The sequence below is a fragment of the Rousettus aegyptiacus genome, unplaced genomic scaffold (genome assembly GCF_014176215.1).
Source record: "Rousettus aegyptiacus isolate mRouAeg1 unplaced genomic scaffold, mRouAeg1.p scaffold_m13_p_1, whole genome shotgun sequence".
In the NCBI taxonomy this organism is placed as follows: domain Eukaryota; kingdom Metazoa; phylum Chordata; class Mammalia; order Chiroptera; family Pteropodidae; genus Rousettus; species Rousettus aegyptiacus.
Genome location: NW_023416284.1, coordinates 61,006,015 through 61,031,196, shown reverse-complemented (window position 1 = coordinate 61,031,196; position 25,182 = coordinate 61,006,015).

The window sequence follows — 25,182 nt, the reverse complement described above, 5'->3', positions numbered from 1 at the left end:
CGCTGAAGTTTCATCTTTGAGCATATTTCAGAATTCATATCTTAGGAACTACAGAGATTGGGTTAACCATGTTCAGCATACTTTTTTTAATGAATATATACAGCAGGCGATTTCTTTTAACTAGACACTTAAGAAACCGCCTCCAGTTTGCTGTAAATGGAACATATCATGCAATTAGTATTTACGGATGCAGTTGTGGAGAACTCAATATCAGGAAGCAGATGGGTAGGGGAAGGGGAAAAAGGGTATAAAGTGTTGTTTGTCTTGTGGATGACCAAGAAAAAAAAAGAAAAAAAAAACTGCCACCGTTATGATAGTCATTGTGTAAGAGTACAAAAATAGACAACTGGGATACATCCTATTTCCAGCTCCTCCCACCTCCGAATATTCTGTGTCTAAATCTGCCACCTCTGCTTGTGATCTTGAAATGGTAGTAACAGTGGCAAAGGCTAGCAGGTATAAATCATGGCAGAAAGCAAATAGTATGTATATTCTAGAGGTCAACAGCAAATAGGGCAAAAAAGGCAGCAAAAGAACCAAATTGGGTTAGAATAATAATAACAGCTAATAACAGGAAGCAGAGAGGACTTAGTCTCGTCTGTCTGAAGACTGCTCTTGATGATATGTATAGCAGTTCCTGGACTTGGTGGGAGAGCACACACATCTCTGGGAATCAAAGCAGAACCTAATTATGAATGAAGCCCAGTGGATTTCCTCTCGTGACCTGGTCCCATTAGTATTGTCCATGGCTGCCTCTTGCTATCCATTAGAACTTTGGGGAGCCCGCTGCATAATAAAGGTTTTGTGAGCTTCAAAAATTATAAGATATTTGGCATCTCTGCACATACATCTTCCTGTAACAATATATTTTATTGTTTGGAGAAAGAAGGAGTAAATTCACTTGAAGCAAAAGTGGTGAAAGCTTTTAGTGATTCTTACTGTTATATGTGGAGAGACATTTTGCAAATTCCATTGCTGAAACAGTTCTTTGTATGGAGCAGTGGTTTTACCTTGTGTTTCTCCTTCTCTTGCCCGCTTTTCCATCTTACTCTTAATGCAGTGTTCCTCCTTTTCTAAACTCTTCACCCCTCCCTCTAAAGAAAGGAAGATAAACAGAGGTTGATCATTTTGTTCCTTGGGAGAAGAAATTTTCCTTTAGATACAGGTGATTAAACAACAAAGGGACATGCTACCCACTCATTTCCATTATCTCTGCACATCGATGGCTGTGTTTCAAGGGTAAACTATAAGGAACTTAAAAGAGGCAATTTGCCAATGGGAAGTAACTAATATCTAATCTGGCCAACCTCAAAAGGGTTTTGGATTAAACTTTTCAGAAACCATCATAAATGGAGCCTCTTATTTACTCTCAGCCTATTTCTGCCTCTAGTCAGGATAAGGTAGTCCACACACAATAAAAACCCAAGACAGCAATGTCATTGCACCAAAACCACCAGGCCCCCAGTTTGATTCAAAGCTTCAAGTCCAAGTATGTACTGAAGTGCTCAACCATAACAGGTTTAAATGAAAAAGCTATTAACCCATGAGTTTTCTGATGTTTGTGAACTAAAGGCAGGTCTTTGGCACTTTAATTCTAATAGAAGTGGTGGTTATGGTGTCATTGTGTGTGTGTGTGTGTGTGTGTGGGTGGGTGTGTGAGAATATTCTTGTAAACTTATTCTTCACTAAGAAGTTCTTGGCAGGAATTTAAAATGTAAGGGTTATAAACTAATAAACGTGCTTCAAACAGTGCCAGGTTTACAGTCAAGAGAAGGCAGTACATGGCACTATTAAGGATAACAAGAAGAAGAATTCTCTGATGGGAACCCTAATAAATGTAGTAGCATGCTGTAATAAAGAGCACTAGAATGGATGAGGTATAACAAAATTATTCATAAAGAGAAATGGAAAAGGATGTCATGCTGAGTGGTTACATGCAGTTATATAGACACTAACAAGTTTATCACAAGAAGCTGAGTGCTAGTACGTTCACATATGTTTTCTAACTAGCACAAAGAGAGACTGTTTTTATCTTGAAGAACAGGAGAGCCTGGAGTTAGAGGTGTGCTAAATCTTGCTACTGATTTTTAATAATTCAGAGCCAAATAGCAATAATGGTTCATGCAGGTCAGTTTAATGAACAAAGCGACCTCACTTCAGGTTGTTTGATGGAAGGTTCTCTGCCGAGTTGCTAACTGGTATACTTTACAGCTATCTCCAGGGTTCTTTTTGATATGATATTATCTTTCTCACATACCGCGCTTTCTATACACCAAAATATAATGTGAAGCCACGAGCCAGGATGAAAACACTAAAAGAATTTCCAAATGAGCTCATGAGCTCTTGTTCTGAAGCCGCAGTGATGCTAGAAAAACAGCGGCAGCTGCCCTGCTCACATACCTCTCAAATCAAGTTTTCTAGGAACCACAGTAATTCAAAGAGCTGGCTAGGAAGTCTTCCGACAAACCTTGGAACTAAGAAGAGAAGTTTACCCACAATATTTTCATTATCTGATGCTAACTGCCATGAAACGGCAACAGATTTATGTGATGTTAAACAGACTGATTGTAACCAATTGGAAAAACACATTGATAAGCAATCGTTTTATTGACATGCAGGACATGCAGGATCCTCTATTTCTGTGAATTTTCTTTCAGGATAAATTTAAATAGAGCAATTATACCAGTGTGTTTTAAATTTAACCGATGAAAAGAAGTTTTAACTTACAGATTTGAGGCATTCGAACCTTTTTTTTTTTTTTAGACAAAAATTGTATCAAGGCATGGCTGGGAGGATCGGTGGCAATGTCTTAAGCCAATAAAAATAAATGAAAGTATTTTTCCTACTGAAATTGGCCCTTGGAAATTTTTTTTTAAGATTTCATTTTAACTGAAACTCTAAGCCAATTCTATATAAAGGGAGACCAGACAGCTCACTAACATTAGAATGCTTTGCAGAATTCTGCTGCTTTGACCATGTAACTTCTTGACTGACCTGAGCCTCACAGAATGAAGACTTATCTCAGTTTCTGTCGTCTTCAGAGGCCTAACGTGATATTCGTGTGCAATTTAGCAGTATGAATGTGAAGATTGAACAATGTGAGGGTTTTCGGTGTATTATCCTTTGAAATTTTTCTTATACGCTTTACTCTTCCCTAGTATTTCAAAATATACATATACACATTTTGGAAACACTTAGAAAGTAAAGGCATAGATATGGAAGGGTGGATTCCCTTTGACTCTCCTACAGTCCTTGAGAACTTTGTACAGAGAGGGCTCCCTTGACAACTATATCCATCTAGATGTAAAACCTTGCCACACAATATTCAGTTACATGCGACCTCTCTTACCAGAGGTTCCTGAAAGGTTTAAGGTATGTTTCATCCCCCTCAAGTGCCATTTGCCCTGAATTTATTTACCGAGATAACAAGTCTAGAACAGAGGCTGAGTTTCTTCTCTCGGGTTACAAATGTTATCGTTGTGTCATTGTGTGTGTGCTGATTCTCCAAGGTAAGCCACCTGTCCAGGGAGGGTTGAGTTTCTTAGAGAGTTTCACACAGAAGATTTGCTTGAGCTAACACGTTTTTCAATGGAAAGATTGAGGGCAGGGGCCTGGGTATGAGCTTCAAATCAAGAAACTCAGTATCTGTTTCTTAACTTTTGAAAACAAACCATCCTCTGCTATCCAGGAAGAACTCTCCACATTGGTGGAACAGGTGACAACCTTAACGTCAAGAGTAAAAAGGGGTTCAATTTTTCCCCCAATCTCATTAATTAAAACAATATTGCACAGTCGCAAAACTTAGAGTTGGCAAGAATATTCACCGACTTCACTTAATTTGAGCCTCGTAACACTTTGGGATATGTGTCGTCTAGGTGAAAAAACCAAGGCTTGTAGACCATGAGATTTGCCACCCAGATCCTAACTGGCTGAGTTGGAATGTGAATCGAGGCCTTCTCTCTCTAAATCCATTGACTTTTGCCTCCAAGACATATATAGGTCCTTTGCTAGATATTAACAACTTTACTTGATTCTTTTCATAGCTACCTTGGGAACTAGAAAGCAGAGATCTCGTGGATGAAAACATAAGCAGGTGAACTTTGAGGAAGCTGGGTTGATTTGTGCCATGACATCATGTCATGGGGCTAGGCCTGGATAGATTGCTAGGCCTAGAGAAGCTAGTACCTGAGACCTAAGAGAAGGAGCAGATAGTAAATGTTCCTAATAGAGGAGAAAAGAGAGAGGAGGGAGGATGGAAGCTTGGATAAACTCTGAAGACCAACTTCTCCTTCCCACGTTTGCCCTGGGGAGCAATACGAGGAGAACCAATTAGCGCAGGCCTTAATGCTTTGTGCGTGGAAGTGAATAACACTTATTGAGGGGAGACTAATGCAAGCAAAGCCTTCATTTCCAAGGAGCAATTAAAATTCTGCTTGTTAAAGTTTCCTGAATCTCTGTCTCCCTGGGTCAGACAGGGCAATAGTTAGTGTGGTAAAATCACATCGCAATTCTCCTGGAAAGAACATGTTTAAAAAAATGAGCATTACAGAAAGAAGGAAAAATGAAAAATATGAGGAAATGTTTCAGAGACACCGTAGCATTGTTACTGGGAGGAAATGTCACATGTAACTTCAGCCTAACTGTTTATATGGTGGAAAATCAATTTTGAAAAATGTAAGCAGTGGTCACAGTGGGGCCCTAGCTATGATTTGAAATAAGCCTCCTTTAAGTAAGACATAATTATTTTCTTTGGTTTCTAAAATATTGGCTTTTGTAAGCAATAAATATATTTATTTAATACAACTCACCCTAACAAATATAACCATAGTCTTAGGCATTAAATTCTGGCACTAGCTCTGTGGTATGTAGGCAATGCCTGCTGCAGGTGGAGGTCACTTCTTGCTGAGGCACACTGACGAGGAAGATCACAATGAAAAGAATGCCAAAAGCATGTACCATCTCATTCTCCATGCTGAATCCCCACCAACCTTGCCAGCCACATTTTGTCTATGAAACAGATTTATGGTTCTAAAAAGCAGAACACACTCATCAAATGCATTTATTTTAAATACTGAAGCCAAATTGGAATTTTTCATTGCATCTGTGACTTTTTACAATAAATCTGGATATAGTTTTGTACCCACTTCCAGTCTAGAAAAAGATCTGTCTTGCTAAGTATTTTTCTTCATCCACCTTCCGCTGTGAACCACTGTTAAGGTTTCAACTCCCTCACCCAAATGGGTGACTACAAAACCTTATCTGTCTTAGTATTTTCAAGGGCCTTAGAAGTTAGATTGCTGTCTATTGTTCTTTATACTGCTGGCTTCTAAGGAATTGTCATATTCTAAAGAATTTTATACCCTTTAAATATAATTTTATATAGAGATAAACAAAGTAGGCCCTCAATAACATTTTTGGTTGTAAATAAAGAGCTGGACATCCACTTTGTTCCCCAAATTAAGCTTTGGCAACATAATACATAGAGATTTTATTCAAGCAATGCTTTTTGATATTGGCAATTAAAAACTAGTTTGTGTAGCCAACAAATAAGTAATTTAATGTAATTTTAAGATTAAAAGAAGTTTGGGATTTTTCACCCTTTTTATCATGAAGTATAATGCGCACGCAAAAACTCCACAAGTCACAAATATACAACTCAATAATTTATCACAAAGCAAACACCACTGTAACTACCAACAAACCAAAAAATATAATGCATGTTAAAGTATTTTCTTTAAAAGTTATTAATTAATTCAGCAGATAGTTTTTGTGTCCCTACTGTGCCAAACACTGTCATAGGCAGAGTTACAGTACCATGGGAATACAAACAATATGAAAATAAATATATAACATCTTAGGCAGTTATGTGATATGAAAATAAATAGATTAGGATTGGAGACAATGAAGGTGCAGGAAGACAGCTATTTTATATGTAGGGTTACCAGGAGAGCCTTTGAGAGACAGGGATCACGCTTAGTTATAATTTGTGTCCCTGGCTGCTGAGCACAAAGTATCAATTAATAAATATTTATCAAGTACACAGGACAATGATAAAATCAAATATCCATAAAAGAAACAACCACAAAAAACACACAAATAGAAAACAGCAAAAAATTTTGCAAAATAGTTGGCTTTATTAAAAAAAAAAAAAAGGCTAGACAAGTGATATTTTGTCAGGGCAGAAGAAAAAAATAGCCACTAACTTCAGACAATGTGTAGCATTAAGATAGGAAATGTGATTCATTTTCAGGCACTTCCTTCTGAACTATTGCACTGAGCTAATACTGTACATGTTCAAGAAACATCTAAATGTAGACACTAGACTATTAAATTTGCACCCAACAGTGCTCACCCATCCATAGCTACCATTCGCTTTCCTAAATGTTTCAAAATTGGTGATTGTGTATTTCGAAATGACAGTGGAGAATAAAGAAAGGCAGTGACGGCAAATTATCACAAAAGGTAAAAAGCTCAAGAAACTAAGTACTTTTCAGTTTTAATATTGGCATTGCTAAAAACCCCGCTAAATATCACTCGGAGCCTCTAAAGATAAGAGGAACTAATGAGACAGGGAGAGGGATGTTCCTTGGATCCTGAGGCCAAGGTCAATCAGGAATATTATTTGGACAAAGCTGCAGAAACCACATATAGAATGGCTCAGAGTTTTAATTAAAATAGAATCTAAATAGAAATCTCGAGGGCCAATTTCAAGAGAAAAACACAAATAAATATTTCTAGGGTTTTTTGAGGGGAGAGAGGGTTGCTTAAGACATCTGAGGATGTAGCCTTTCAAAAAAGAGATAGAAGGAAGGAAAATGGGTGGAAAGAAGGGAAGGAAGAAAGAAGGAAAGGAAGGAGGAAGGAAGAGATCCTTGACATTGACATTTTGAATATGAAAAGTTTCCAAAAATCAGAATTGAAATGGCTGTAGAATTTTCACATTCCTTTATTATGCCAGTTAGAAAATTATCTTTTTGTTAGGCTAGCCCCTGTATTTTATTAATTTTTTATATCCATTGCAAGTTGATATTTCAAGCATTGCATACTACACGTAGTAGTCCTTCAATAAATATATCCTGATGATATTGATTTTACTAAATCAATTTTCCACTTCCTTTTTAATGACTCCTAATAATCCTCATAATTAAATTAAATCAATAGTAGCACAAGTGTGGAATTCGGCATTAAAAACTCATGTAATCATTCATTTTGTCAATCAATAAATATTAATTGTACTTCAAGCAGTATGCTTATATGCTGAGATTTTAGCTATGAACAAGGCATATATGGTCCTTGCTCTAGGTATTATAAAGTCTAGCTAGATTGACATTTAAAAACAATCATCATTTTTATCTTGGCCATTATCATCAGCAGCAGCTTCACTAACATATACTGAGAACTTCCTCAGTGCCAGACACTCTTAGTGTTTTACATACATTAACTCATTTAATCTTCACAGCAACATTTTTAAGCAGATAATATTAGCCTCGATTTTTTTTTTGATGAGGAAACTAAGGCCCTAAAAATATTTAGACATATTAAAAGTGAAATCTAATACAGTGCTAAAGTTATGAACCATAATGTGATGGTTAAAATAATACCGAAAAGCAGCTATCGGTATTGATAAAGAAAGAAGATTAAGATTCTTCTTCTCCCACACAGTCTCCCTCTGCTTAAAGAAAGAAAATCCGGAAGTCTTTAAATATTTTTATTTTAAATTTTATCTTTTCCTCTTCCCACATTTCAAAGAGAGACTCACTGAGGATAATGGTTATAATATTTAATGTAATTGATGTTTTAGAAGTTATTTGTTAAGACAGTGAAGGTGATACAGATTATATGATGTGAGCCAGAGCCGTCCAAAATGAGAGGAAAGGGCGTACCAATTGAGATGTAAGCAAAGGCGCTCTCTTTGGGAATTTAGAGCCCTCTATTTTATTTTCTGACCTCACTACAGAGAGTTCCACACCATCTAGGCCTGCTATTGGATAATAACTGTGTCCAGCAACCCCTGGGACCCAACCAATTTATCATCTACTCTGCTGGAAAGATTTTGGTTGCTTGCCTCCTGTCTTGTGCTATGGGGTCTAGCAAAGCCAAAGGGTTGCTAATTGCCATGTTAAATTCTCCTGGCCTCAGCTATTCTTTCCCTTGTGTCTCTCAATCTCCCAGTCCAATTGGGGACATCGTAGGAATTTATCTGCACGCCAGGAGCTCAAAAAGCATTTACTGCTACTTTGTCTGTATCAGCAGAGGAGAAAGTTAGTTTTAGTCGGGGTGACTGTGCTCTGCATTTATGATGCTATTTCATAATAGGAGGTTGCAATCTTCTGCCACTATAAGGTAAAAGGGAACAGAATTCACAACAATCGGTGTTTGGGGAAGCATTTTCTTGAATTTAAGGTTATCTATCAGGATAACAGTTATTACTAATGCCTTTATCGGATGTTGTCTACATAAAGTCCATTAAATGACTTAACATTCCCAAGTCCAATTTCAATAATTTTATTATAGCTGTCAATACTCAGTTGAAAATAATAATTCTACCATTGATTTCTACTTCTTCTTTGCTTAAAGATCCTTTGGCATCTCTGAATTTCTGGAGTTTAAAAAATTTGTGACATTGAGTGGAGGATTTAAAAAGTCATCCTGTGAACAAGAGTCTCTAGGTGGCCTTACTTAAGCAATATTTTGGACAACTTAATTCTATTTCAGAAAATGTAAAATCAGAGACTTGGGGTAAATTTTTTTCTCCATCCACTTTCAAATTTAAAAATATTTTAGACAGCATGAAATGCATTTGTATAATTTTCACAAACATCATATAAACGTAGGATATGTCTGGTTCATCAAGGTTAACCATTAGACTATCCCTGATCTGACAAACATTTTTAAATTGACCTGAGAACACAGAAAAACTTCCTACCACTGACTGGAATGTGAAATAATACAATTCTCTTAGTAAGAATGTGTTTGACATACGTTTTATGGGGAATGGGCTTTGTTTCTCAAAAGTTGGAGAGAAGAAAAATGTTCTTTGCATCACCAAGCAAGGGCAAGATGAATAACTCTCTTTTACAGGCAAAAAAGAGGTAGCCTGATGGTACCAGATATATCTGAATATTCTATTATGAACTTATGAAGAGGAAGATGTGATGTAGGTGTTATGGTACACACTATAGCGAAAGTATGTTCCTAAAGAACATGGATTTGAAGGACCTGTTGTTGATCTTGACCTGGGCAAGTCCTTTATGCCACCTTCCAGCTCTATATGCTCCTTATCCTCCCCAAATCAGAAGATGCAGCTAACTAACGTGCACAGCAACAGAGCAAAAAGATTTAGAGGTCTGGATTTTATTCCTGGCCCAGCCACACCTTGTTCTCTTCCCTAGTTATATTCCTTTCTCCTTTAAACCCATGATCTTTTTGGAGGCTAACATGGTAAAAAGAACAGGAGCTTTGGAGTCAGCAAAACCTGAGTGGTGGTCCTGACTGCCACAAACAAGGTGTAAGACCTTAAGCAAATTACTTAATCTTTTGGAGATTCAGATTTCTTATCTGCAAAATGGAAATAAAATTGTCTACCTTGCAGAGTCGTTTGTGAGAATTTAATTAAACTTCATAAATATAGTAACCAACATAGTGTAAGTTACATTGTAGGGACTTAATTATAATAATAATGGAACATAAACAGATAAGTGAAAACAGGGTATTGTGATCTGGTATCTTTGTTTTTCTTTTTTTCAGTGTATGCAATATCACTTCTGGAGAAATATTATTTGTCTAGTAAAAGAGGAATTTATTTTCAGATACCTTCTCTCTTTACTAAATGACAATGAAGTTTTACATCTATTTCTCAGTTTCTTTGAGGCAAACATTGAGTGGGATAGTAAGGAAATTAAATTGTTATGTGAGTCCAATTGAAAAGTCTAAAAAGTTATTGCTCTATAGGCAGTTTAGGAATTGTAGTGATCTGATTTTAATTTTCTGGTTTAAAGGACATTCTGAACCCCAATCTACTGTTTATATTTCATTCTGGGAACCATACTTTCAGCTTCTATAATATGTGGAGTTAGGTCAGGGTAAGGTTCAAGGTCCCTTCAGTTCCTGAAGACCTGATGATTCTGTAATACATACACAGATGGGGAAACATGATCCTGAGCTAGCTGCACTCAGAAAAGGACCCTTCTATCCATATACCTAAGTCATTTCAGATTCACAGAAATCACTTGTAAAATGGATGGATGTTTAAGATATTGCCTCAGTCAGCCTCCAGAAAGAGGTCAACCCTCGATTTACTTCAGGTTAATTTGTTTCTGATGATTGGGGTGAGGGAAGCCATGAATTATAAATTGTACATTTTCTCGTTAAAAATGATAATATTTTAACAACCAATGTTTAATACAAAAAAAAAAATGGCAATGATGCACTAAACTTACTTTTTCTCTTATTATTTTCAGCTCTCAGTGTCCTAACCTCTCTATCCTTTGATCTTTCACCTATAAAAGGAGCTTCAATTAGGTGAAGCCAGATTTTTCTTCTTAATAATAGTTTTAACAATAAATATAAAAAGGAAGAGAATAGCAGGTCCCTGAACTAATTCAGTATTATGATCATATGTGAGATCCTAAAGTTTGCTGAAGCTCAAGAACTGGCTGTGTGACCTTGGGCACCTTAATTTCCTCAACTGTAAAATGGGAATATGAGTAATATGAACATTAGAGTGCTGTTGTGAAGATTAATTAACTCAAGCCATTTACTACAGCTGAAGAATGACTTTTAGGAACGATGGTGACCAAGACCTAGCTGTTTAATTTAATTCTCACAGCCTGTTACCTTATAGGTATTAATATCCATATTTTATAGAAGTAACTGAAGTTCAGGGATGTTAAGTAATTTTTAAAATGTCACATGGCAAGGAAGTAACAGTTAGATTTTAAAACTAGGTCTGTTTAATTTTAACCAGTAGGAAGCATACTTTCTAGCTTTATAATTCTATGAAAATTCTATTTCGATTAGAATTATAAAATGACACTTATAAGTTAGTTTTTCTATCTTTTTGCTCCCAAAGTACTTTATACATATTACTAATAAAGCATCCATCATGTTTTCTTACTTTGATTGTTTTTTACTTGTCTGAAGAACAGCAGACAGTGAGCCTTTTGAGGATAAAAATCATGGCTCACAAGGCCAAGAAATAGGGATCCTGGCACATACTAAACATACAAGAAATGCCCTTAGAACAAAATACATTTAAGAAAACAGAGTCTATGCCAAAACAAAATAGAGGAAAACAAAAACAGTTTCATTGAATTAACTTGAGTTTACGGAAAAAAAGAAAAACAGAGACTAGGCAAAGAGCATTTTATCAGGACAGTAGGGTAAACAGACACTGAAGGTACCACTTAGCTTTGAGGTAAGAAATGCATTTATTTTCAGGAACTCTCTCTTGAAACGAGGGCTCTGAACTAAGATTTTACATGTTCTTACGATGATCATAATTAAAATTAATCAAATTTTTTTTTTTTTTTTTTATGTCCAGAGAAGTTATAAACTTAGAAACCTGACTATTATGTTTGGATCAAATACAGGCAGTTCAGTTTCAAAGACATTCTAAGAGAAATACACTATGGTTGATGTTTCATATTAAAATTTATACCATCCATCATCCTAATATGTTATCCATATGATTTGTCCATCACATTATGAGCACAAAATGCTATCTTGTCTCCTTGATACAGTGTCTTAAAAAAGAGAAAGAAAGAAAGAAAGAAAGAAAGAAAGAAAGAAAGAAAGAAAGAAAGAAAGAAAGAAAGAAAGAAAGACGGACCACACTGTTTCTCTTCTAGTTTTTTTCTTTGAAGTTGTTCATAGCACACAAGGCCTGGCATCAGGAATAATTAGAGTAAACCATGCAGAAATCCCAAAGGGAATAGACAGGTAGGATAATGTTTATTGCATTAAAAACTTAAAAAGAAAGCTCAGTGTTTAGAGGACAAGAAGGTGAATAAATCCTTACTAGGAAGATTAATGAGTAAATAGGTTTTACCTGTCTAAATTGGACTCCTCTGGCCATATTCTGAGATGTAGTCATAATTATGGGTAAAGTTCAAGAGGGAACTTTTAGTCATTAATGATACTGTACACATGGTAGGCAGACAAGTAGTTTTGAAGATTATGACCCATAGTAGTTGTGCACTAGAACCACCTGAGAGGCTGGTCTCTACCCCAGGCCTAACGAAGCTGAATCTCTAGTCACTAGGGATGGGTTCAGGCCTCTTCCCCTAACAGGTCCCTCAGTTAATTGTGAGGCTCTATCGACAGTATGAAGACTCCTGACAGAAAGGACCCTTACAAAGAAAGTCATCATTTTTCTCAAATAGAATTTGAATTTTTTCAATTATAGTAATACTCCCTCATTTGTGGAGGATACCTTCCAAGACACCCAGTAGATGCCTGAAATGTAAATAATACTGAACCTTATATGTATATACTATATTTTCTCCTATACATACATACCTATGACGAGGTTTAGTATCTTTTCCATTTCAACTGAGCATTTATCATGCACTGTGGCAGGAACTTTTTCAGTGTGAGGTGTGACGGCAAAACTAGCACGAATTTCTTTTTCTTTCTTCACAATTTCACAGACAGAAGACTCGTTCTTACTGTAGATCTTAGCAACCTCAGCATACATTTTTTTCTTTCCTTATTAATTAGAGAACTTTCACCTTGTCACTTAAAGGAAACACTTTACAACTTCTCTTTGGCACATCCGAATTTCGAGCACCACTATTCTTATGCTTTAGGACCATTGTTAAAATAAAGGTTACTTGAACACAAGCACTGTGATGCCATGATAGTCAATCTGAAAAGTGTAATGGCTACTAGGTGACTAATAGGAAGGAGGCATAAACAGTGTGGAAATGCTGGATGAAGGAATGATTCATGTCCCAGGAATGACAGAGTGAGACTGTGTGAGGTTTCATCAAATGTCTCAGAATAGTGCAGAGTTTAAAACTGATAAATTCCTTATTTCTGGAATATCCATCTAATGTTTTTGGACCAAGGTTGACTATGGGTAACTGAAAATTGTGGATAAGGAAGACTACTGTAATTTGATTTGTGTCAAATGCATCATATGCATAATGCTACTATATCTCCTTTCCTTATAAAGGAAGAATGAGGTAAAGTATTTAAAAACAAAAAAGTGTGAAAATAGGGTTTTAGGATTTAGCAAGTAAAAATGTCCCAACCATTACGATGGGACATATTTATACCAAAATATTATTTATCATTTCCTCAAATTTAAAGTTAACTGGGTGTCCTATATTTTCTTTGGCTACTCTATGCAAAAAAGCATAAGTCACAGCCTGAAGGCAGTTAGCACACCATTTGCAAATGAGCTCACATGTGAACTGATGCAGAGAAAATTACATTTGTCATCTAAAATAATATAATTAATCAAAATCTCAAAAATCTTTTCTTTGTTTAGAAAACAAGAATTCAAAAGTAGACTTAATAATGCATCAGCCTCTATTATAGACTTTTTAAATTACTTTCCTTAATTTGCTTTTAATTCCATTCAGCATTGTTATTGTTTTTAAAGAACTAGGTTTTTAATCAGTAAAAATAGTCTGAAAGAAACTCAAAGTTATATTTAATTTTCCACCTAGATAAATGAAATGGCTGTAAAAAAATTACCAATACTAAAATGGACATAGCTATTAAGACCTTCAGGAAGTCTACATAAAGTAGATGATGATGATAAGCATCTCTCTGGTATCAAGATCTGTCTCTGTGTTCTAAACAAAGCATCAGGTGTGGCCACAATTGGAACAGATGTTTCCACATGTGGGAGTTGGGGTTTGAGTCTCTATTTGCTGCCTCTGCCTTTTCCTTTATATCATCCATTGTGGCAATGTGTGTTTTTAAGCTGTCGAACTTTTTTGCCTTACTTTAAGCCTCTATTTGGTAGGGCTGTGGGCTGTGGTGTGCTATTTCTTTCTTGCATATTTTTATATGATTGTTAAGAACTTTTCTCTTTAATTTTAGTCTTGCTGTTTTGAGACTCCTGAATCAGACTTTCTGGTCACTGTTTTGGGTATAATTTTATAGGAAAGAGAAAGAGGGAAGGAAGGAGGGAAGGAGGGAGAGAGAGAGAGAGAGAGAGAGAGAGAGAGAGAGAGAGAGAGAGAGAGAGAACCAGTAGAGGCATCTTAAGGGGGGAAAAAGCCCCAGTCAAAAGCATATGACCTTGCCCTTGTTCTGCCTTGACACGGGAAGTTGAACTGCCCCAGGAAGTCATTAACAGACCAGTAGTGACTATTTTGTCAGGTCTTATTGTTTAATTAGGTCACAACTTAGATCTCAATTTTAAAATCCTTTTTGGCACATGCCATAATTCTCAGTACTCTGTATCAAATACTTCCTAACAGCTGACTATGTAAGACAAAAGCAAGTAAATTCAATATTCAAACTAATTTTTTTTAATAACATAGTAAAAAGTTTCTAGTGGTCAATTACTCAAAGTTTTTATGGAAGTAATTACACCCTGTGGCTCCCAAATGCTCAATTTCACTACAAGGCTTCCCTTGAATCACACTAAGTATACTGCACCATGTCTGAAAAATAAAAAGTCTTTGATTCTCCCAACAGCATATTCTGTTTTGAAGATGCTTCCTTTGTGTTCATGGACTACAACTTGAACTTCTCCAGACACAATGATAAATCGAAGTTCTAGAAATAGGGAATTTCTAGAAGACTTGTGACGAACTACGTATTTGGCTCTAATAGCCCCTAACCAATTAGAGCTGGATTTTCTGGAGCTGCCATTACAGAAATTAATATCAGACAAAAATTAGAAAGAAGAAAGATCTGGGGGGAAAAAAGCTCAGTCCATAAAACATTTCCCTCTCAATATATGTTTCAAATGTTGTTGTTTTTTTTTGTTTGTTTTTTGTTTGTATAAAATGCCTAAATGCTGGCACTTATCACTCTTTCTCCAAGGAGACTGTGACACAGATCAATGGATTTGTTTATTGAGATGTTTTCCCTCCAGAAGCGGCCTGCATTCCATTTTGTTTAATTTCATTTCACTACTACTACTGATGATACTATAAACAAGTCTTTCTTTTTCTTTTTTCTTTCATGTGTGTGTATGTGTGTGTGTGTTGAAATTCATCAGTTATTTTTGTTCTTTAGAAAGATCACTCTGACAACATGTAGAAAATGGATTAGAGAAAGGGAAAAATGGAGTAAGAGTGAATGGTAGGAGTCTATTTTAGTAAACTAAGCAAAACATAACATCCAAAACCCAAGTAGTAATAATGCAAAAGGTAGGCAGGTATGATCCATACAATTTGGTGACTAGTTAAATGAAAAAGGTTTAAGTGAATGACAAGGCAGTGAAGGAATACTCTCAATTTCTAGGCTTGGGAAAATAAGGGAATTGTGGATATCATTTATTCATTTATTGAAAAAGAAAATACCAAAACTAAAGCTCAAATCTGGACAGAAATTCAGTTCCCTTTTGGACTTGTTGAATCTATGGTGCCTGTCATACTTTCAGCCGCAGATATCCACTTGGCAGATATCATAAATGTGGAATCCATCAGTCTATAGAAGGTAGTGAAATCTTGAGAATAAATGAATTCCTTCTTAGCCTTTCAGCTAATATCAAGTGAGAGTAAATGAAATCACTCAGAGAAAGGTTGTAGAGTGAGAGTAGAGAGTCCAGGACATTTGAAGTGTGGACAAAAGAAAATTAAGCTGTGAAGGATAATAATAACAAATAGACATGGAAGTAGAAATGAATTAGAGTACATTATGTAACTAAAAGAAGAAGAAAAAAATTTCAAGAAGTCCTCAGTACTATTTGATGGAGAAGTGAGTACTGAAATGTTCATATAGTGGCAGGACAGTCATTGGTGATTTTGTCAGAAATGGTATCATGGAAGTAATTGTTGTAGAACCAGTTTTTGTGGGATTTGGAAAGTCAGTTTTGGTCATTTGTGACTTTCAAATAATTTATCCATTTAATGCAAGTTGTCATATTTATTGGCACAAAATTTTTCATAATATTCTCTATTACTTTGATTTCTATAGGACTCATAATGTTCCCTGTTTCATTCTGATGTTGATAGTTTGTCACTTCCCTCTTTTTATTGTGCTCAGTTTAGCTAGTTTTATCAATTTTGTTGATTTTTTTCAATGAAACAAGATTTGGTTTTATTGGTTCATTCTATTGTTTTTTATTTCATCAAATTCTTCTCTTCTTTATTCTTGCCTTCTTTCTGCTTATTCTAAGTTTAATTTGCTCCTGTATTTTAGTTTCTTAAAATGGGAATTTTAATCACTGATTTTAGAATTTTTATCTTTTTCGATAAAAGCAGTTAGAGCTATGACATTTGCTCCAAACAATTAAGCTACAACCATGATTTTCATATGTTATGGTTATAATTTTCTTTCATTTAAAAATATTTTCTAAATTTCTTGTGATTTCTTCTGTGATTTATTTAGAAATATATTGTTTTACTGGCAAATATTTGAGGATTTCTAGATAATGCTATTAGTTTCAAAGTTAATTTCTTTTGTTTAGCTGACACATACTGTATAATTTTGATTTTATTTTGAATATTATTTAAATCTATTTTTGACTTATGATACTGTCTATGTGAATGTGTGTATTCGAGAAATCATATATTCTACTGACAGTGGTTGGAGTGTTCTACAAATATTAATTATGTCAAGTTGTGTCCTTTGTTTCTTCTTACTCTTTTTTTGCTTTCTTATGGATTGAATATTTTTAGAATTCCATTTTACTTCTGCTATTGGATTATAAACTATACTTCTTTGTTTTGTTTTAGTAGTTGATCTAGAGCTTACAAAGTGCATTTTATTTATCACAATTGTTTTTCCATTTAAAATAGCTAAATATACCTGTGTGTTATGTATAGCAGAGTTCCCAGGATATAGGACTTTTAGTGCTAAAACCAGGAAAGACCCAGGCATATAGTAATGAGAAGGATCACCCTACTTTTCACATATAAGAATATTAAGATGACACCTTATAAATTCCACAATACACTACTATTTTGTTTGCTTTAAATAGTCTTAATGTTTATTGTGTTTACTCTCATATTTTCTATTTCTTATTCCACTTATAGCAATGAGTGAAGAAAGAAGGGTGGAAAGGAAGAATGAAAGAAAAGAGACACTGATGAGTGATGATTAAGGGAAAATAGTAGGGCAATTCAGTGGAGTGCTAGTGTGCAATGAGTACAATAATAGACTCTAATGGTTTTCTGAAGGATGATGTTTTGTTTCCATTAAAGTCAGGAAACAGATTGTTTGAAGAAAATGGTGAATATTGAAAAGCTGTTAATAAGAAAGACAGGTGTTCCACTGTCCATAATATAAGCATATCACAGAGAGATTGGACAACCTAGATAAAAAATACTTTCTACCTTCTCCCACTACAGGTCTATCCCAGTTTTTATGTATAACTTTGAGTCACTTTGATTTGAAATGAGCCCATCTTGCAGTTTTGAATAGAGTAATTAGACCCATGCCATTTATAAAAATATAGTAGAGTCTGGGTGTAAGTGACCCAAGATGTAGAGAAAGAGAAGACAAAGCATCTTAATTTGCTCAGAATAAACAATACTGGTGAGGCCCAGAGAGTAAGCAGTGAAGAGATTCAGAAATAAATACAAAAGGTAAAAAAGAAAGAGCGAATTTAGAGAAGGATGGTAAAACTTGCAAAAAAGGAAGAGGCTAGGCAAAGAAGCAAGCATAGGAAGTTGGCTTTTGATGTACTAAGATATCAAAATACAAGCAGACTTTAGTGAAAGAACTGCATATATTTCCTTGTTCATTAATTTTGTAATGTGATCAAAAAGCACATGTATTTGTGAAAAGATAATAGATAACACAGCCAAAAGAATTAGGGTAATTTTCTTCTTCTTTTAATGTCATCTATGAAAAATAAACATTTTCACTAGGGAATAAAACACTCAGAAAACCTTGTTTAGCATCTATGAGCAGGTTTGTCATACAGTTACTAAAATGAGTTACATTCAATCTTTAGTCTGTATTTTCATTCGATATATCCCTAGACTTTGGCCTTAGGGACTACACACATCTGCTGGAAGTCACATATACTCAATGAGAATCAGAATTAAAAATTATAGCTTCCTCATCTAATAAGACAATAGGGAATCTCAGCTATCACAGCCCTGTAGGATAACTTTTCCCAATGTTTCAATAACATGCCATGGGAAGGTATCGGGGGCTATTATTTGAACAAATGTGTTCATTGCTTTGCAAACGTTGGGCACACTGCAGCATTACAGCGGTGGCATGTTCCTTTAACTCACTCTGAGGAGTATTAACCCTGAACTCCCAGCCAGACATCCATCAGCTGACCCTCCTGGAGCTGTCATTATTCCCTAACATGCCTCTTTGCTCCAATCAAGCCACCCTGCTTACTACTCTCTATATATGACTTGCTAATTTTAGTACGTATTGCTCTGAATCGTAGCATGTCAGAGCTGAAAAGGCTCTTAGAGATTTCGAACAGCCCTCCTCAATTTACACCTAAGGAAACACATTTCAGTAGTCCTTCAAAACTTAGCTCAAAAGTTACTTCCCACAGATTGCTTTCCCTGTTAAGCTGTAGCCAGCTCTGGGAACCAGTCCTTTTCTTTGTAATTCTTTTGCTATTGTCATTTCTGTTTGTCAAAGAAGGAAGCTTTGGATAAGTCAATGTGCTTCTTTTGGACTCCATTTCCTTCTCTATGATAGGAAAGGATTTGATGATTTCTAAAGTTTCTTTTTGTAATAATACACTTATTCTATCTTGAAGTCTTATAATCTTTATAATTTTTCTTTGTCGCGTTTGCAGGCAGTCCTTGCTTTGCACAGTACTTTGTCAACTGAAATTGGTGCCCATTGGTACCTATTCCTCACTGCAATGTCCCATAGTGTCTGAGGTCAAATGTCAGTTACCACAGAATTGTGCAGAGTGAAAAATGAATGCCAGTATGGATATGTTTCAGCTAATATTGCACAGAGCAAAGTAAGAGCTGCCTGTATTTTTCTTCTTCTCGGTAATTTGTTTGCTTTTTGGAACTCATTCTCCCAATTTTCTTTAAAAAAACTAACTTTACCTGAGTAGATGAACTATAATTTAAGGGCATTCTTTCCTGGCCAAAGGTAAATCACACGACCAGAACAAGGCCAATAGGATATTTCCCCTGGAATTTACAATTGAGCCATAGCAACACCAGGATTAAAAGTTCTGGAGTGGACTCACCTGATGACATCTTTCTAAAGGGTTCCTATGTACAAGTTCCTGTTAGAATGGGTCTGGTACCTGTACTCTCCAAGATCTGATTCTTTAGCTTTTCTCCTGATTCTGAGAACAACCCTATAAAATTGTCAAAGTCCCTTTTTAACTTAAGTTATGCAGAATTGATTTATGTTGTAAACACCAGAAATACCTTAAATGGTTCAAGGTTTCTGATTTGGCTTGAACCAGTGTATTTATTTCCTTCTACTAACTTTACAAACCAATAATATTTACTAATTGTCCCTCAAATTTCTGAGCACGTACTTGTTTCTTATTCTTTTGCAATCTGACTTTCATCCCTTTTAAACTCCACCTTTGAAAGTTACTTAAATATAAAGGCTTTTTGGTAATTTCTCAACCTTTTAGACATTTCCTTGTATCATATGACAGTATGGAAATTCTCATCTTTTTCTATTCTCCTTTATGACATAGTTTCCAATTTGACCCCCACTTCTCTAATGATTCTTTCATTTCTCTTACATATCCTTCTACTTCCTTTCATTTCATAAATATTGACATAAATAAATGTTTTGTTCTTAGCTCTTTATGCTCTACTATGGCCTATGTTTTTCAGTCTGGATTCTTCCTTCTCCAACTCCAGGGTACATGACAGCCTGCTGAAAATAAAGAAAAGGTTACATAGGGTACAACCCCTTAGATTTTAAATTTTACTTGACACTTGAGGAGGAGAAAATATTTTTATATTAATTCACTAAGATGAATTTTTTAAGATAAAAAATTTCTTTTTTTCAGTATTTTACTTGAGAGATACCTATCAGCTCCCTACAATTCAACCTTCCTTACTCATAAACAGACAGGATAATATGGCACTCTTCTCTGCCATGAAGCACAACCTGAAAGCAGCATTTGAGAAGCATTGCCCAGAATGATCGTATTTACTCTTCTTAATAGTTTAACAAAGTAATTAAGAGTATGGGCTTAGAAATCAGATAGATATGGTTCCATGCTTCACCACTTACTATAATGTGACTTTTAGCTAGTTATTGAGGCTTTCTGAGCCTAAGTGTCCTCATCTATAAAATGGGACAATAATATCTACTTTATAGGGTTGGTGTAAAAATTAAATGAGATAATGCACATACAATGAAACATGTCTAATGAAAGCTAATTGCTACAGAGAATTTCTATTTATTTGTATAAATAATGGCCAAATCTTTATCTCTAACCCTAGGCATCTTCTCAAGTTCTAGTCTATAAATTATAATGATTATTTAGTTATCTTGTTTATTCCTTAAATTCCATTAATTGAAACTGTGGTTATTGTCTCTTAAAAAGAAATATTGCCTTCAGACTTCTCTATTTCTACCAGTGATACCACCACTCTGTCCAGCACGAATGCATAAAACCAGAACTCTTTCATCTGAATTACCGCCCCATGTCCAGTCTCATGACTAGTCTAAAACTCAGAAACTTGCTTCTGCAATGTCTTACTTAAATCTTTTTTCCTTTTTTCTTTTGGTTACAATCAATAAACCTACATTAACACATCGTTATCACCTAAATTCCTTAGGTTACGTTAGGATTCACTCTTGGTGTATATACTGTGGCTTTTGATAAAATGTATAATGATATATATTCACCATAATAATCATGCAAAATAGTTTCACTGCCCTAAAAATCCTCTCTGCTCGACCTACTCACAACTTCCTCCCACAAATACTAAGTGAGATGTCTGTTGGATCTTGTGTTCATCTTTTATTGGGTTGTTTGTTTTCTTATTGTTAAATTTCAGTCTTTGTATATTTTGCCCAACAGTCTTTTATTAAATATGTTTTTCGCAAATATTTTCTCCCAGTTTGCAGCTTGTCTTCTCATTCTCATGACGGTGTCTTTCACAGTGCAGAAAAATTTAAAGTTAATAAAGTCCAGCTGATCAATTATTCCTTTCATATATCATGCCTTTGGTGTTGTATCTAAAAAGCCATTGCTATATTCAAGGTCCTCTAGATTTTCCCTTGTATTATCATTTGGGAGTTTTATAGTTTTGAATTTTACATTTAGATCTGACCCATTTTGAGTTAATTTTTGTGAAAAGTGTAAATGTTGTGTCTAGATTAATTTTTTTTTGCATGTGGATGTCCAGTTGTTCCAGTTTCATTTGCTGAAAAGATAGTCTTTTCTCTATTATATCACCTTTGCTCCTTTGTCAAAGATCAGTTGGCTATATTTATTATTTTTTTTCTTTTTTAGTCCCATAGTCATTGCTTGAAGTTTTGTATTAACTCTAACTTGGACAATTAAAACAATTTCCTGCATGATTTCTCACTAAACCACTCTCTCCTCATTCACTTCTATGCTGACACAGTCCTAGATTAATCTTCCTGAAGCATAGCTTTCATTGAACTATCAGTGACTCCCCATTGACAATAAGCTTTTGAATTTATGAAACCTTAAAACCATAGCTTAGAAAGTTGGAAGGAACTAAAATTTTCAGTCCTACGTGTCTCCAATTCATTGTCACTAAGTTCAATTTCTCACAGAGGCAGTCATGCCATTGTTCATTTTGATATTCCCAGGGATGAGAATTCTCTATCCCAAAAGGAAGCTCATTTCATTTTTGAGCAGCTCCAAGTGTTAATGGTTTTTCTAATATTGAACTAAAAATTTGTCTTCATCTACTTTCTTTCATTGGTTCATGTTCTTTCTGCCAGAACTTTTATGATGAGATCAGCCTGTCTAGGGGAGACTTAGGACCATAAGTTCTAAAGCCAGACATAAAGTGTTCCAATATCAACTTCATAACTTACTGGCTGTGTAATTTTTAATTTAACTACTGATAATAATGGAAATTATCTCATAAGTTTGTTATAAAGATTAAATGAATTAATACTTGTAAAGGGATTAGACACCTCTTGGCATGTACAACCTCTAAATATGTGTTAGCTATCGTATAATTAGCTATTTACTCATGCAATGGCTCTTTCAAATACTTGGAGATAAATATGTCTCTCTTTGCCTCTTTTCCATTTTTCTCCTTCAAGTTTATCACCTCCAGGCTTATTATTCATGAACAGTGATTCTGGTGTGAGAAAGATTTGTGTTTGAATTCTAGTTTTGATACTTCTTGGGTGTATAAATTTGAGCACGTTGCTACACCCACAAAAGTTTGTTTGTTTGTTTTTGCTGTTTTTTTTTGTTGTTGTTGTTTTGTTTTGTTTTGTTTTGTCATATGTGAGAAGAAAGAAGTGCTGTGCTAGGCTGAATAATGGCCACCCAGGATACCCAGGTTATAGTTGCTAGAATCTATGAATATTACTTATATGGCAAAAGGTGCAATTAAATTAAGAGTCTTGAGATGAGGTGATTATTTTGAATTATCCAGAGAGATCCTAACTGCAATGACAAGTGTCCTTATATAAGAAGAAGGTAGAGGGAGCTTTGACTACAAAAGAGAAAAAGGCAACGTGATAACAGATCAGAGATTGGGCAGGTGTGACCATCAAGCAAGGAATGCTAACATCCAGCAAGAGCTGGAAGAGACAAGGTACAGATTTTCCTCCTAGAGCCCCCATAAGGAATCAGCCCTCTAGACCAACACATTGGTTTTAACCCTATAGATTTATTTCAGACTTCTGGCCTCCAGAACTGAAAGAGAGTGAATTTCCATTTGTTAGGCAGGAAGTTCCAGCTACAAATCCTAGGGGAGGATTCCCACCAGGTAGAGGATGGCAAAGAGTGTAGCACTGATAACCACTAGAAGTAGGAGCCCTCAGACCTCTGCCCACTATATTACCTATGTGCTCATAGTGGCCGAGGAAAACTCAACACATAAGGTGCTGGTTGAAACGATATTTTAATCACAGAGAAAAAAAAACAGCAAGATTAGTGTCTGTAGTGTGTGCTGCATCTTTTCTCCTTTCTGTGTTAAAAAAATTGTTCCATTCAGCACCTCCTGTGTGAAAAACCTGGTTCCCTTCCTTTGGAAGACAGATATAATAGTGGGACTGGCCAGCTATAATATGATGCATCACTTAAGCAATGCAAGGAAGTTCACTGTGCACCCAGAATAGGGGGAAATTTCTCTGAATAAGAAAGGAGAACCTGAGCTACTGCTGGGCATTGACCTTCTTATAAGGAAATATTCCAGGCCAGGGCACTAATTAGGCAATTCTGGGTACTGACAACAGGTCATATGATGGCTATTTCCACAATACTGTTGTTTAAAGTCACTAAAGTCCATCATGTTTTTACAGAAATACTAGGAATCTAATACAATTCTATTTATCAAACCGCTTTTTGAAAGAATCAAATAAGAAATAAATATAAATATATATTTACATGTAGTGCCTTGCACAGTGCTTGATACAAAATAAATATGCCATGTGCAAATACTTAAAAATTAAGACTCAGACCACAGAGAGACAAAAGAATCAAAGGAAATTTAAGACATATAGGTAGCAAATCACATGTTTATTATATAGTCCACGTAAGAAATGAAGATGACATCAGGTTAGAGAACAGTAGAAAGGTTACAAGTATTTTTAGAAAGTAGATAAAATTTGGCCATAGATTACGTGGAGAACATTAGAAGTGAAGAAGACTTAAGAATCAAGCTTGGCTTCCAGCTTCCTAGCCTGAACAACCTAATTATCTACTTTCCCCTTTTCTCTTTGGGGAACTATAAGGTTCACTTTTGCTAAAGATGAAGTCATTAGGCTATGGCAATGAAACAAAATAACTGGCCCACTTTTCTACTAGCCTAATATTAACTTGTCCCAGAAACCATCATAATCCGCAAATAATCAGAGCCATGTTTCACATTTGATATTTCTTAAATTCAGCATGTATTTCCTTAATATAAATACTTAAGTCACTGGCAACTTTGTTCTCCAACTTCAGAAGGACCTAAACTGGCACTACGACAATAATTGTAGTACCTTTCAAAATACTATGCTCCGTAGAACTATTCCCTGGAAGAGAACAGTCAGAAATCCAGGACTTGGTTTAAGAGACAAGGTTTATCTTCCACAAACACTTGGCACACTTCCAATGCCTGCTCTGCCTTGTCTCTGGATAATTTTATCAAGGGACACGTGTGTCCAGTGGACCTGTATGTGGAGTGGCCTGGAAAAAAACATTGAAAGAAAAAAGACATGTAGTGATTGTGTTTGTCTGGCTCCACAGTTTATGTGATTGATATTGGATATAGAATTGTTTCTCTTTTGACACAATCAATTACACTGACATTTTTTTTTTCTAATCTTAGATCTGTGCATACCTGCACACTGCAATGTTTCCAGAAGGCTCATTATAATCATTAGTGAATATTTATTGAGAACCCACTGGGCACAGAGAACTGTACTAGGCATGTGATCAAGAGAGAGCCTATTTCCAGCCAAGTCCTTTTGTTTCCATCTTGTTCTGGGAGTAATAACATACCTAAGGAAAGAAGAATTCTACACATAATCAAACTTATTATATGATTTGATCATTATTTTGATTGCTACTTACGGTTTATAATAGAGGTCATTATTTTATTACATACTCTCTGTATATAATTAAGTTACTTTAAATGAAGACTTTCATTCAGCTCAAGTTAGTAAGAATAATGTATTTCTGATTTTCTCATCATCAACTCAAGAGAAATTTAGCCACAAAAATATGTATTATACTATTGAACAGTTTTTTTTCAAAAATTTATAATGCATTGAATAAAAAATAGGAAGATTGATTATGGCATTTAGTATGAGATAAATTTCATTGCTTGAAAAAATTATCAGAAATATGTCAAGGAAACTAAGTTCCTGACGTTGCACGTGGGGCTTGAATTCTCTGATCCTATCACAAGTATCAACTTTTAACACGTA